At 39.7% G+C, this 15,234-nt stretch overlaps 1 protein-coding gene across 2 annotated transcripts in view; it reads left to right on the top strand.

Moving 5' to 3' along the window:
• The first annotated feature begins 288 nt into the window (after positions 1-288).
• The window catches only part of TPST1 (tyrosylprotein sulfotransferase 1), a 172,561-nt gene continuing 157,615 nt past the window's right edge, over positions 289-15,234 (top strand). Inside the window, exon 1 of one of the 2 annotated variants that reach the window (XM_047089446.1) lies at positions 289-422. The gene's annotated coding sequence lies outside the window, so the exon portion shown is untranslated. Of the gene's footprint in view, positions 423-5,319; positions 5,390-15,234 lie in introns of those variants that run through there. The other variant, XM_047089447.1, reaches the window with a different exon arrangement.

The raw sequence follows: 15,234 nt of genomic DNA, 5'->3' as shown, positions 1-15,234 counted from the left end.
CGCCCGTCCGGCCGCGACGTCAGACCCATCCCGCCCTTCAACGCCTGCAAAACCCGGCGCTATTCCCAGTACCACCTTCCCGCGGGCGGCAGCTAGGGAAACCCACCAATCACAGAAGCCGACACATCTCCCGGGCCGGGCGTGCGGCAACCAATCGTGGCACACTTGTGATCCCAGGCCCACCCGAGAGGCTGGCGGCAAGGGGCTGAGGCAGCCACGGCGGGAGTCGCTGCTGAGGCGGCTGCGGGCGCAGGTCGCGTCGGCGCTGCTCCGCGGGGCCGGGCCGGGCTGGCAGCAGCTGGCGCCTGGCGGTGAAGTCGGGCTCCCGGGGCGGGTGGAATGGCCCCCACCTAGGGCAGTGGGAGAAGCGGCTGAGCGCAGGATGCTGGCGAGGCGGCGCGGCGGCTCCTCACTCAACCCAGGTAAGGGGAACGCCGCGCTCGCCGTGGCCCGGCTCGGAGCGCCTCCCCGGCCCCGCTGCCTTCCCGCCGCCGCCCACATGGCTCCGGGCCCCGGGCGGCTCGGTGCTGACATCCCTTGGCCCCGCGTCACCTCCTGCCCGCACGTCTCCCCATCTCCCTGCGGGCAGTTGTCCAGCCCCGCCCCCCGAACGCGGCGCCCCTCGCCCTGGCCTGCCGGCTCCTGCACCCACACCCGCTCCCCTTCCCCCAGCGCCTGCGTTTCCCGGTCTCCGCTTCGCCGTCGTCCGCCTCGTCCCCGCCGTGGTCATCCCCCCGCCGCCCCCTCCCCTCTCCGTCCCCTCCCCTTTCGTAGCGCTGGCACCGTTTCCCAGCCCCTGCAGTCCTTTGGGGCGCCTTCCCGGGATGAGACCCACCGCCCCACCCCACTCCTCGCCCGCCGCCCATCCCGCCGGGATCAGATCAGACTTTTGCCTTCACTTGTACCCCGGCTTCGTTTCCACAGACTCACCCTCATGCCTGCCCCATATTGCCATGTCCTCCGTACCTTCCAGTCGCCCCCCATCCCCCCCATGTCCCTGGGTTTTGCCCTTTTGCTCTCAGATGCCTTCCTTTCCCAACTCGCCTCTTTTTCCCTCACTTTCATCAGCCACGGTCACTAACACTTCTTTTCCTTTACACTTAAACCGTCAGACACCCTAATACCCTCCTGAACGCCAGATCCGTAGTTTGAACATCATAATTCGTCTTTCAATGACCTGCACGCATAACATGTAAAGTGTCTTGCCCAGAGCCTGGCACACAGTAGGCCTGCCACATAGCGGATGCTCACGCGTGTTAGTCTCTTCCTCCTTCAGGTCTCTGTACTCTCCAGATGGTCGTAGCAAGAGGTTCAGTATCCGGAGGGATTCTTCCCACTCCTTGAAGAGTGGTGCGGTAGATGGCAGGACAAATTAGTGAACTCCGAGTGTGAGAAAGAGATTAAATTGTCAATTATTTATTCACTGTATATATTCAGGGGAAAAAAAACCCTGAATTCTGCAATCTTTGTGTTAAGTATTGTTTTATATTAATTGGCTTTGTAAATGATTCTTAGGGAGCCTCAAATATAATCACTCCCTTATCAGCTCCCACCTTCAATCAGCAGTGTTTACCTACTAGCCAGAATACAGCGTTGTATGTAAGAAGTATTTCACTTGTTTCTCTCTCGGTTGGATAGTCCAATCCTGCAATGAATTTTCATCCTTTAAGAGCTTAGAGGAATCAGGTTTAGAATTTTGGGAATCAGCTCTTGAAGGGATCAAAAATGCTTAGGAGCGAAAGTTCTGACAAGTGCTGTAGGAGTGAAAGTAATTATCCCTCACTTTCCCAAACACTCTTTCTGGCAACCCAAGGAAGTAGCTACAGCCTTGTCTTTTTTTTTTTTTTTTTTCTTTCTTTTTTAAGAGTGAAATAAAAATGTAACTTTTTAAAAGTATAAAAACAATGTTACTGGCTTCAAGCCATTCTTGCTGCATTTGCTCTGATGGTCTCCAAGTCAGGATGAATCAAACAGTTGGTTTTTTCTGCTCCTAGGATCTCCAGAGCAGACTAGAGAAAATCATGTAAGTGAGCTGCTGATGCTGTTCTAAACTTCTGGATTCTGACTTTACTCTCACTGGCTGGAGATGCTTTGACTTTCCCCTAGGTTAATCTTATGTACTAAAACCTAAATGGCTGTTTGTAGATTTTTACCATTCTCCTCTCGGTGTCCTACTGGATGTTTTTCATTGCTTATTTTGCAATAAGCAGAAAATTCACAGAAGAAATTGGTGAACTTCAGCCCTGACTACTAAAATTCTATCATTTTTCTGTGTGCCTATGCCTATCTGATTTCTGATCTCCTTTCCTTTTATCAAAGAAGGGTCCTCCTTTCTAAAACCAACATCTTTGATCTCTGCATTGTCATTTTTTCCCTCAGCCTGCGTACATGCTCAGATTTCCACCTTCCAAAACAAAAACAAAAACCTTCCCTTGACGCTTCCCTCTTTTTCATTTTCTCCGATTAACATGATATTCACTAGAGTTTCGGTTTATGTTCTTTTCTCTAATTTCCTTGTGTGATTGATTATACCTCCTTTCATGGCTTCAAATAGTGCTGTATTTATGGTTTTCAAAGATGTGTATTCGGTCCCCATTTTTTTTGAATTTCAAGTGTTCTTTATTTTCATTTGTCTATTGGAAAGCTAAACTTGGATAGTGAATGCTCCAAACTTGGTTATCTTTTCCTTTCCCTTCCCTTTACTCACATAGCCCCCTCAAGCACGTATAAACATTTCTTGTTCCGTTTTAGGCCTTCATCCTAGAAACCTTAGAATCCTCTTCTCTCCTCACAGTAACTCTGTTATAGCTCATATTGTTTCTACTTGAAATCTTTTTCTTTCCTCATTGCCAGAAGATTGGTTGAAGCCTGGGTTATGTTTTTCTCAAATGGAGTTGGTCATTTTTAACCCAGGCACTACTTTATGAAACCACATGGATAGCTTTTAAAGGGTAAGGATGAGGGGATGAAGGCTTCCACAGAGATTCTGATTCAGTCTATTTGCTCTGGGACCAGACATTGTCATTTAAAAAAGGCTTCCTGGGGTACCTGGGTGGCTCAGTTGGTTAAATGCTGGACTCTTGGTTTCAGCTCAGGTCATGATTTCGTGGTTCTGAGCTCCATGTCAGGCTCCGTGTTGATGGTGCACGGCCTGCTTGGGATTCTCCCTCTCTGCCTCTCCCCTGCTCTCTCTCTCAAAAAAAAAAATTTTTTTTTAAGTTTATTTATTCTTGAGAGATAGAGTAAGACAGAGCATGAGCAGGGGAGGGGAAGAGAGAAGGGGAGACACAGAATCCGAAGCAGGCTCCAGACTCTGAGCTGTCAGCACAGAGCCCGATGCAGGGTTCGAACCCATGAACCGCGAGATCATGACCTGAGCCAAAGCCAGACCCTTAACTGACTGAGCCACCCAGGTGCCCCCCCCGCCCCCGCTCAAAATAAATAAACTTAAAAAAATTTTTTTTAATTAAAAAAAAAACATGTTTCCCATGTGACTGTAATGTGCAGCTAGGGTGGAGAACTAGGGTGAGAGCTTAAGAGGAACTGATAGAACCCTGAGGAACTATAGTATTTAACTGTAATACTATAGTATTTAAAAATCAGCATAAGTGTCACTTTGTTGGCGTGGTTAGTTGCTTACTTTCCTGGCACTTGGTAGACATACCTATTATAGTACATATCATTTTATTTAAATTATTTCTCGTGGGCCCATTTTTCTCATGGTTCCTTGAGGTCTAGGATCACGCCTGAAGGTAAGCTATGTCTCTTCTACACTACTCACAACACTTCTGACACCAAATATGTGGCTTTCCCTTTACACTTCTCCGACCCTCCAAACACCAACTGGTATTCTATAATTTAACCCAATTATGGCACCACCTACCTAGAGTTAGTGCAGATCCCACACATTAAGACTTTAGCCTCTGCCTGTCCTCCACCCCCCTCCCCCCCATGCCAGTTGCAAGTCCCAGGTCATGACCTGTACTTCGGTCTAACTGGCTGTAAACTGGGGCTTCCCACAACCCAGGTCAGTTATTTGCTATAATGGCTCACAGAACTCTGGGAAGCTCTTTACTTAACCATTACCTGCTCATTAGACAGTATGTAACTCAGGAACAGCAAATGGAAGAGATACCTAAGGCATCTCTTGTGGGAAGGGGTATGGGACCTCCATGAACTTCCATGCCTTCTCTGGGGGCACCATCCGGGCACATCCATGTGTTCACCAATCCAGAAGGTCTCTGAATCCCTTCAGTTAGAGTTTATGGAGGCTTCATTATGTAGGCATAATCATTGGTCGATGGGGATAAACTCTATCTGCAGCCCCTTTCCCCCATTCTGAGGTCAGGGGTTGGTTCTGGCAACCAGCCCCCATCCCCCAAGATATGGTTGAAAGGGGCTTATGATGAATAACAAAAGATGCTCCTCCAACCCCATCAAGAAATTCCAAAGGTTTTAGGAGCTCTGTGCCGGGAGCCAGGGATGAAACCTAATATATATTCTGTTATGTGATTCTTATATCACAGTATGGTAGTACCTTATTTATTTTTTTGTCACTGCCTTGTACAGTACTTAGTATATTTTAAAAACTTGACAAAAATTAGTTCAGTGAATCAGTTGGTAAATAATGTGAAACAGATCTTGAATTTACAGTTTTGCAAGATGACCATCTGTTTCTTTCTTGGCTGCTTAACAGGTCACTAGTCATACTTGCATAGTCATTCTTGTTTAAAAAAAACCACACACACACACTCTTTATAAATTAGAGTGGATTAAGATAAATATTATTTGCTCTTAGGATTTGGCTTTTAAGATGGTTAAGCTGTTACATGATTATAGAGGTTCATTCAGGACTTCCTCTTTAGGAGATACTATTTAAAATAGACTTTATGGATGGTTGAGACATAATGTATCTTCCATCTTTTTTAAACAAATAGCTCTGATTTTAGGCTCATAAGCTTTGGATTTTTCAAGTAGAACAGAACTGTTAAATTGATAAAAGATCTTGAACAGTGGCAGAACTATTTCTTTTTAAGAGAAGTAAGGAAATAGGGAAGCCATCTACATATATGAATCTCATTGGCATTGGTGATGGTGAGGGGGAAATCGGTAATTCCCAAATATTTAATTACTATTATAAGAAAAACTTGTAATTGCTCATATAATGGTACTTGTATACTTTGTAATAAGTTAGAATTAAGATTTAAATAATAGAGTTGTCTTCTTTTGTTCTTTAGTTTTCTTAAGATTTTCTTGCTATTTCTGTTTGTAGAATTTGTGATGGACAGTTCTTTACTTTTAGCACTTGAAAATATTGTGCCACTTCCTTGACACGTCCATGATTTCAGATGAGAAACCCTCTATCATTGGAATTCGTGTTTCCCTACAGGTGACGTATCCTTTCTCCCTGGTTGCTTTAAAGGTTTTTTTCTTTGTCTTTAGTTTTCATAAGTGTAAATATGATATATCTTGGCATGAATTTGTTTGAGTTTATCCTATTTGCAGTTCTTTTAGGTTTTTGAACTGTTAAGTTAATGAGTTTTGCCAAATTTTGGGTGTTTCAGCCATTTTTAGAATAATTTATTAGCACTGTTCTCTTTCTCCTTTCTTTCTTTGTGAGAATACAAATCTTAGAACTTTTGTGATTGTCCTACAGTGCAGGAGGCATTATTTTTTTCTCTATTGTTTAGATCTTTTCACTTTTATTGTGCTACTTCCAGTTTCAGCTTGACTCATTTTTGCCTCTGTTGTATTCATTCTGCGATTGAGCCCATCTAGTGACTTTTTGTGTTGGTTATGTTATTTTTCAGTTCTGTAATTTCCATTTGGTTCTTTTCTGTATCTTCTATTTTTTTGCTAAGATTTCTTATTTTGTTGTTTGTTTCAGTTGTATAGCTCAATGCTCATTAAAACATGATGGCTGCTTTAAAATTCTTGTCAGGTGGGGCGCCTGGGTGGCTCAGTCAGTTAAGCCTCTGACTCTTCATTCTGGCTTAGGTCAAGATCTCACATCATGAGTTGGAGCCCTGAGTCAGGCTCTGTGTTGACAGAACAGAGCCTGCTTGGGATTTTTCTCTCTGGCCCTCCCCCACTTGTGCTCTTGCTTTCTTTTTCTCTCTCTCTCAAAATAAATAAACTTAAAAAAAAGTTAAAAAAAATTAAGATCCTTGTCAGGTAATTCTAACATCTGATTCATGTGTGGTATTAGTGTTTGTTAATTGTCTTTTATTTATTCAAGCTGTGTTTTCCTGGTTCGTGGTATGATGATTGACTTTTTCTTGTATCCTAGACATTTTTGATGTTTTGTTGGAGACTCTGGATCCTATTAAAATTTTCTGTTTTAGTAAGCAGTCACCCTAAGAGGTTTAGTGTGTAGGTCTTAGCCTACTTTTTTTTGGTAACAACTTGAGTTATAAATCACATACCATACGTTTGCCCATTTAAGTTATAAGATTTTTTAGTATATTTACAGAGTTGTGCATTCATTACTACAATCAATTTTAGAACATTTTCATTACCCCACAGAGAAACTGTGCACTCCTTACTTGTCACCCCCTACTGTCCCATTTATTATTCCCTCCGTCTCTAAGAAACTACTGATCTATTTTCTGGCTCTGTAGATTTGCCTAGACATTTCATGTAAATGTAAAAATATAATATGTACTCTTTTGTTACTGGTTCACTTAGCTTAAGGTTTACAGTGTTCTTCCATGTTGTAGAATGTACCGGTATTTTGTTTCTTTTTATTGCTGAATAATATTCCATTTTATGGACATACCATTTTTTATTCATTAATCAGTTAATAGGTGTTTAGATTGTTTCCACTTTTGGCTCTTATCAGTAATGCTGCTATGAATATTTTTGTACAAGTTTTTGCGTGGACATGAATTGCTGGGTCGTATTGTAACTCTAGAACTCTAAGTGTAACATTTTGAGCAATTGCCAGACTGTTTTCCAAAGTGGCTGCCCCATTTCATATTTCTGCCAGCAATGTATGAATGTTCCAATTTCTCAAAGTCCTCCTTAACACTTGTTTCCTGACTCTTTGATTATAGCCATCCTAATGGGTGAAGTAATACTTTGGGGCTCCAGTTGCATTTCCGTGATGGGTAATGATGATGAGCATCTTTTCATGTGCTTTCTGGCTATTTGTATATATTTAGAGAAATCTCTATTCCTTTGCCTATTTTAAAATTAAGTAGTCTTTTTATTGTTGTGGGATTTCTTTATAATTCTAGATACTTACCAGTTATATGATTTGCAAATACAAATATCCCATTCTTTGGGTGTCATTTAACTTTCTTGATGGTACCCTTCGAAGCACAAAGGTGTTTAATTTTGATGAAGTTCAGTTTATCATTTTTCTTTTTGTTGCTTGTGGGTTTTGTTTTGTTTTGTTTTGTTGTTAGGCTCCATGCCCAATGTGGGCCTTATGACCCCAAGATCAAGAGTTGCATGCTCCACCTACTGAGCCACCCAGGCACACCCTTTAGGTTTCATATTTAAGAAACCATTGCCTGATTCAAGGTCATGAAAATTTAATCTTATGTTTTCTTCCAAGAGTGTTATAGTTTTAGCTCTTACATTTAGGTGTTTGTTCTATTTTTGTGAATTTTGTATATGGTGTGAGATACGGGTCTAACTTTATCTTTTTGCTTATAGATATTCAGTTATCTCAGTACCATGTGTTGAAAAAAACCTATTCTTTCCCACTTTTAATTGTCTTGGCACTCTTACCCAGTTGGAATTTGGTAGGGATTGCATGGAACCTGTAGATCAATTTGAGGAATATTGCTATCTTAACAGTATTAGCCTTCCAGTCCAAGAACATGAAATGTGTTTTCATTTATTTAGATCTTAAATTCCTTTCAATAACATATATAATCTCTTCTAGTTTTCCATGTTCAAGTCTTGCATTTTTTGGTAAAATTTGTTACTTAATATTTTATTCTTCTGATGCTATTGCAAATGGAATTGTTTTCTTAATTCCATTTTTGTATTGTTATTGTTAACACATAGAAATACAGTTGAGAGGTGCCTGAGTGGTTGAGTCAGTTGACCATCTGACTCTTAATTTTGGCTCAGGTCATGATCTCAGGGTCATGGGCTCCGCGCTGGATGTGAAGCCTGCTTAAGATTCTCTCTCTCTCTCTCTCTCTCTCTCTCTCTCTCTCTCTCTCTCTCTGCCCCTCCCCTGCCCAAAGAAATACAGTTGAGTTCTGTACATTAGTCCTGTATCTTGCGACCATCCTGAACTCATTTAACAGTTCTGATAGTTTTTTTAAAGAGTTATTAGGATTTTTAAAAAAAATATTTATGAGGGAGAGAGAAAAAGAGAGAGAGAGAGAGCGAGCATGTGCATACATGAGGGGGGAGGGGCAGAAAGAGAGGGAGACAGAATCCCAAGCAGGCTCCATGCTGCCAGCAAAGAGCCCGATGTAGGGCTTGAACCCACAAAGCACAAGATCATGATCTGAGCTGAAATCAAGAGTTGGACACTTAACCAACTGAGTCACCCAAGGCACCCCAAATGAGTTATTAGGATTTTATATATACATGATATGTCATCTCTGATGAGAGATAGTCTTCTTCCTTCTAATCTGGATTCTTTTAAATTTATTTTTCTTGCCTAATCGCCTTGGCTAGAACCTGCTGTACAACAGACATCCAGTCTTGTTGCTGATCTTAGGGGGTAATCATGAAGTGTGAAGTTAGCTGTGGGTTCTTAGATGTCCTTTTTCATGTTGATGATGTTCTCTTCTATTTCTGACTTATTCCTTGTGTTTAGCATGAAAGAGTGTTGGATTTTGTCAAGTGCTTTTTCAGTGCCTATTGAGATGATTGTGTGGTTTTTGTCATTTATTTTATTAATATGGTGTATGACATTACTTGATTTTCATATGTTGAAACAATCTTACATGACTGGGACAATCCACCTTTGGTCATGGTTTGTGATCCTTTATATATGTTTCTGGATTTGGTTTGTTGGCATTTGGCTCAGTTTTTGCATGTATATAGATAAATATATCTTTGTAGTTTTCTTGTAGTGTCTTTAGTTTTGGAATCAAGGAAAACTGGCCTCATAGAATAAATTGGGAAGTGTTTGCATTTCTTCTATATTTTGGAAGAGTTTTAAGGATTGGTGTTCATTCTTAAGGTTTGGTAGTATCCACTAGTGAAGTCATTTGATCTTAGACTTTTCTTTGTGGAAAGCTTTGATTACTAATTCAAATCTTTTTTTTTTTTTTTTAATGTTTATTTATTTTGGGGACAGAGAGAGACACAGCATGAATGGGGGAGGGGCAGAGAGAGAGGGAGACACAGAATCGGAAGCAGGCTCCAGGCTCTGAGCCATCAGCCCAGAGCCTGACGCGGGGCTCGAACTCACGGACCGCGAGATCGTGACCTGGCTGAAGTCGGACGCTTAACCGACTGCGCCACCCAGGCGCCCCGACTAATTCAAATCTTTTTACTTGTTACAGCTTGATTCAGAGAATTTCTTTGTGAATTGATTTTAGTACTTTGTGTCTTCAAGGAATTTGTCTACTTCATGTAGTTACCTAATTTGTTAGATTACAATTGTTTATAGTATTCTGTATAATTCTTTAGAATATTTTTTATTTATGTAAGGTTGGTAGTAATTACTGATTTTAGTAATTTGAGTCTTCTTTTTTGTTCTTGCTAAATCTAACTAAATGATTAATTCTGTTGATCTTTTCAAAGAACCAACTTTTTATTCTGTTGATTTTCTTTATTCTTTGTTCTCTGTTGTATTTGTTTCACTGTAGACTAATTAATTCCTTCTGTCTACTGGCTTTGGATTTAAGTTACTCTTCATTTTCTGGTTTCTTAAGGTTAACAGGTTGTTGATTTGAGATCCTTTTAACTTTTAAAGTTTTAAACTTTTAAGATTTTATTTTTTTAATTTACATATAATTGACATATTGTGTAAGTTTAGGGTGTGCAACATATTGATTTGAGATTTATTTTTAATATAGGTATTTACAGCTATAATTTTGCTTATCACATAGCTCTTGGTGCTTTTGCTACATCCCATAAGTTTTGTGTTTTTTATCTCAGTATTTCCTAACTTACTTTGGTATTTCTTCTTTGGCTCATTGGTTATTTAGGAGAGTGTTGTCTAATTTTCACATATTTGTAAATTTCTCAAATATTTTTTCATGGTATTTTCTAAATCTATTGTGGTTGGAGAATATACTTTGTATGATTTTTATCCTTTGTATGATTTTTATGATTTGTTTCATGGTCTATCCTAGAGAACGTGCACATGAAAATGATATGTGTGTGTGTGTAAATACATACATACATATGTATTTATGTATGCATTGTTGCTTACTGTTGCAGCCTGCAGTCTTGTAGGTGTTTGCTGAGTCTACTTGGCAAATCTCTTTACTTGATCTTTTGTCTGATTGTTTTATCCATTATCAAAAATAGTGTAATGAATTCTCCAAATATTATTGTTGAATTGTCTGTTTCTCCCTTCAGTGTTGTCAATTTTTGCTTCTTGTGTTTGGAAATTCTATTTTTAGGTGTATATGTATTTATAATTGTAACTTCTTTATGGATATCAGGTCTTATAAAGTGCCTGTTGTTGCTAGTAACAAATTTTATCTTAAAGTGCATCACATGTGATGTTAGTTTAGCTACTCCAGAGACTTTTGGTTATGGTGCATGGTATATCTTTTCCCTCCTTTTGCTTTCAGCCCATTTGGTTATTGAAACTAAAGTATATCTTTTAGGAAACATATGTTTGAATGATTTTTTTAAAAAGTTTTTATTCAAATTCCAGTTAGTTAACATACAACGTAATGTTCGTTTCAGGTGTATGATATAGTGACTCACCACTTCCATACAACGCCCATTGCTCATCACAAGTGCACCCTGTAATTCCCGTCACCTATTTATTTTTATTTTTTGGGAGAAAGCATGAGTGGGGGCAGGACAGAGAGAGAGGGGGACAGAGGATCTGAAGCAGGCTCTGCATTGACAGCAGTGAGCACGATGTGGGGCTTGAACTCACAAACCGTGAGATCATGCCTGAGCCAAGGTCAGATGCTCAACCAACTGAGCCACCCAGGTGCCCCTCCCCATCACTTACTTAACCCATTCCCCCATCCACTTCCCCTTTGGTAACCATCAGTTTGCTCTCTATAGTTAAGAGTCTCTTGGTTTGTCTGCCTCTCTCTCTCTCTTTTTTCCTTTGCTTGTTTGTTTTGTTTCTTAAATTCCACACAGGAGTGAAATCATATGGTTCTCGCTTTCTCTGACTAACTTACTTCACTTAGCATAATACTGTCTAGGTCCATCCATGTCATTGCAAATGGCAAGATTTCATTCTTTTTTATGGCTGAGTAATACTCCATTGTATAGATATACCACATCTTTATCCATTCATCAATCGATGGTCACTTGAACTGTTTCCATAATTTGGTTATTGTAGATAATGCTGCCTATAAACATCAGGGTGCGTGTATTCCTTTGAATTAGTATTTTTGTATTGTTTGGATAACTGCCTTGTATTGTGATTACTGGATTGTAGGGTAGCTCTGTTTTTGTTTTGTTTTTCATCTTTTTGAGGAACCTCCATACTGTTTTCCAGAGTGGCTACGCAAGTTTGCATTTCCACCAATAGTACAAGAGGGTTCCCCTTTCTCCACATTGTCACAAACACCTGTTGTTTCTTGTGTTATTGATTTTAGCTGAAAGGTGTGAAGTGTAGTTTTTTTGTTTTGTGTTGTTTCATTTGAGAGAGTTCCTGAAGGTGGGGAGGAGCTCACCCGATGCAGTACTTGAACTCATGAACCGTGAGATCATGACCTGAGCCGAAGTCAGATGCTTAACTGACTGAGCCACCCAGGCGCCCAGGTATAGTTTTGATTTGATTTTCCCAGATGATGAGTGATGTTGAGCATCTTTTCATGTGTCTGCTGGCCATCTGTATGTCTTCTTTGTAAAAATGACTATTCATGTCTCCTGATTTTTGAATTGAATTATTCATTTTTTGGGTGTTGAGCTTTATAAATTTTTTATATACTTTGGATACTAACCCATTATTGGATATATCATTTGCAGATATATTCTCTGGTTCCTTAGGTTACCTTTTAGTTTTGTTGACTATTTTCTTCACTTTGCAGAAGCTTTTTATTTTGATGAAGTCCCAATAGTTTATTTTTGCTTTTGTTTCCCTTGCCTCAGCAGATCTCTCTAGAAACAAGTTGCTACAGCTGATGTCCAAGAGATTCCTGCCTATGTTCTCCTCTAGGATTTTATGGTTTCAAGTCTTACATTTAGGTCTTTCATCTATTTTGATTTTGTTTTTGTGTTTGGTATAAGAAAGTGGTCCAGTTTCAATCTTTTGCGTGTTGCTGTCCAGTTTTCCTAACTCCGTTTGTTGAAGAAACTGTCTTTTTCCCTATTGGATATTCTTTCCTGCTTTGTTGAAGATTAATTGACCATATAGCTGTGCGTTCATTTTTGGGTTTTCAATTCTGTTCCAATGATCTATGTGTCTATTTATGTGCCAGTACAACAAAAATAAAAAGCTCTATGGTCTCCATTGAGGGTGATATTATCAGTGGTTTTTATATATATGCCCTTTGTTATGTTGAGGGATGTTCCTTCTAAACCTACTTTGTTGAGGGTTTTTATCATGAATGGATATTGTACTTTGTCAGATGTTTTTTTCTGCATCTATTGAAATGATCATATGGTTCTTATCCTTTTTTTTATTAATGCGATGTGTCACGTTGATCAATTTGTGAGTATTGAACTGGTGTTGCAACCCAGGAGTAAATCCTACTTGATTGTGGTGAATTATTTTGAAATGTATTACTGGATTTGGTTTGCTAGTATTTTATTTATTTATTTTTAATTAAAAAATTATTTTTATGTTTATTTATTTTTGAGAGAGACAGAGACAGAATGCGAGTGGGTTGGGGCAGAGAGAGAGGAGGCACAGAATCTGAAGCAGGCTGCAGGCTCCAAGCTGTCAGCACAGAGCCTGACATGGGGCTCGAACTCACGAGCTGTGAGATCATGACCTGAGCCGAAGTCTGACGCTCAACCAACTGAGCCACCCAGGCACCCCAGTTTGCTAGTATTTTATTAAAAATTTTGCATCCGTGTTTATCAGGGATATTGGATTGTAGTTCTCTTTAGTGGAGTCTTTCTCTGGTTTTGGTATCAGGGCAATGCTGCCCTCATAGAATGAGTTTGGAAGTTTTCCTTTCTTTCTTTTTATTTTTTTTAATAGTTTGAGAAGAATAGGTATGAATTTTTCTTTAAATGTTTGGTATAATTCCACTGTGAAGCTGCCCTGGACTTCTGTTTCTTGGGCATTTTTTTGATTACTGATTCAATTTCTTTGCAGGTTATCAGTCTGCTCAACTTTTATATTTCTTCCTGTGGTAGTTTTGGTAGTTTATATATTTCTAGGAATTTACCCATTTCTTCCAGTTTGTCCAATTTATTGGCATATAGTTTTTCATAATATTCTCTTATAATTGCTTGTATTTATGTGATGTTGGTTGTTATTTCTCCTTCCTTACTGTGGTTTTATTTATTTGGGTTCATTCTCTTTTCTTTTTGATAAGCCTAGTTAAGAGATGCAAGCAGAACTGGGTGAGTGTGTGTGTGAGGGGGGGTGTTGGAGCCGGGGAGTGATGAAAGAAGAGGCTAGGGGCAGGTAAGCACTGGATCTGGAAGGATTTTATATGTTATGGCGAGGATTTTGTTTTGAGAGAAGTAAAGGGCTTGAAAGGTTTTAAGCAGGGGAGTGTCATAAGTATATTTGCATCTTAGATTACTTCTGAAACAGGATATTGAATGAACTGACTGAAGGTCAGAGAGTATCAGTTATTAGGCCATGGAGTTACGCAAGTGAGAAAATATGAGGGCAAGGATTAAAGCCATGTCAGGAGGGGAAGAAGAGAGAGGGAGAATAGATTCAAGAGACACGAAGCGAGAAAAATTGACAGGACTTCCCAAGTTACCATGGAGAAGTTAAGGGAGAAACTACGTAAAGGCTCCCAGATACTTATCTTGGGCATCTAGGAGGAAGCGGCTCATTTACCAGGAGAAGAAATAGAAGAGGGGGAGAAATTTACTAGAGAAGATGTGTTCCATTTGGTCTTCTTAAATTTGACTGCCAATGGAACATCTAGATAGAGTTGAGTTGTGCCTTGGCCTTTGAATGATCAGGTTGAGATTTGGGATGCAGGCCTTGGTTGAAAATAGAGTTGAGAGGCATCAGAATGTAAGTAGAGGATAGCTGTAGATGAAGGAGGGTGAGTGTGGGAATGTGGATGAGGGAACCCAGCACATAAATTAAACAATTGTCAGTGTTCTGTGATGTTTGCTTTTGAAACATATCAAATTTGTGTACATAGTTGAGGCTATTTTTCCCTGGGCTTTCAATTTTGTTCCACCAATGAATCTTAATACCGTAACAGTTATAATAGTTTTGTTAATACTTTAATATTTGTGTGTGTTCTTTCCCAAACTCTTGGAAAAACTATTTTTTCTACGTGCTATAAATTCTGTAGATTCAGTTTAAAAAGTCCTGTTGGGATAATGATTGAAATTGCAAAATTTTTTATGACTTCCAGATTACTTTGTTTGTGTTTATTTGTATCTCCTTGCTTCATTTTTGACATTTGTTGAACATTTGCTTTGTTTCAGATGACTCTAAAGGTATGTTATGGAGATTTGAGAAGATTTCACTAGGTGTTTATTATTCATCTGTATTTTCTTTGCTTTATATTTTATCTGATATTTATGCACTCGCTGCATGATGATGTATTTTAATTTGTACTTTAAAGGAGCTTGTAATCTACTGAGGGTAAACTAACCACAATACAGTGCATGAGTGTGCAAACCAGCATGTTGTTCCCAAGTGCCTGAGGTTACAGAAGTTGGAACAATCTATTTTGGGGGCGAGGGAGATAGGAAAAGAACACTGAGGAGGTGTGTATAAAAGGGAGAATAGGGCATAACCTAGGAGGCAGCAGGATGAGTAGAGGGCAGGTATGGAGGTGTTTTGTGTGGAGTGAGAGTGGTCCTGAATGGGGCAGGCTGCATGGGAGGAGAGCTGGGAAGTGAAGTTGGAAGATGAGGAGGAGCCAGTGTATGAAGGGTGCCACAGGCCTGTGGTCTTTTTTTGCTTTTGTTTTTTTAAATGTTTTATTTTTATTTATTTTGAGAGAGAGAGAGAGA

The sequence above is a fragment of the Lynx rufus genome, unplaced genomic scaffold, assembly GCF_022079265.1.
Source record: "Lynx rufus isolate CCGP_SWC_20201006 ecotype Redwood Valley unplaced genomic scaffold, mLynRuf1.p SCAF_27, whole genome shotgun sequence".
NCBI classification, from domain to species: Eukaryota; Metazoa; Chordata; class Mammalia; order Carnivora; family Felidae; genus Lynx; species Lynx rufus.
Note: the sequence above shows the minus strand (reverse complement) of the source record. Positions and strands in the feature narration are given on the sequence as shown.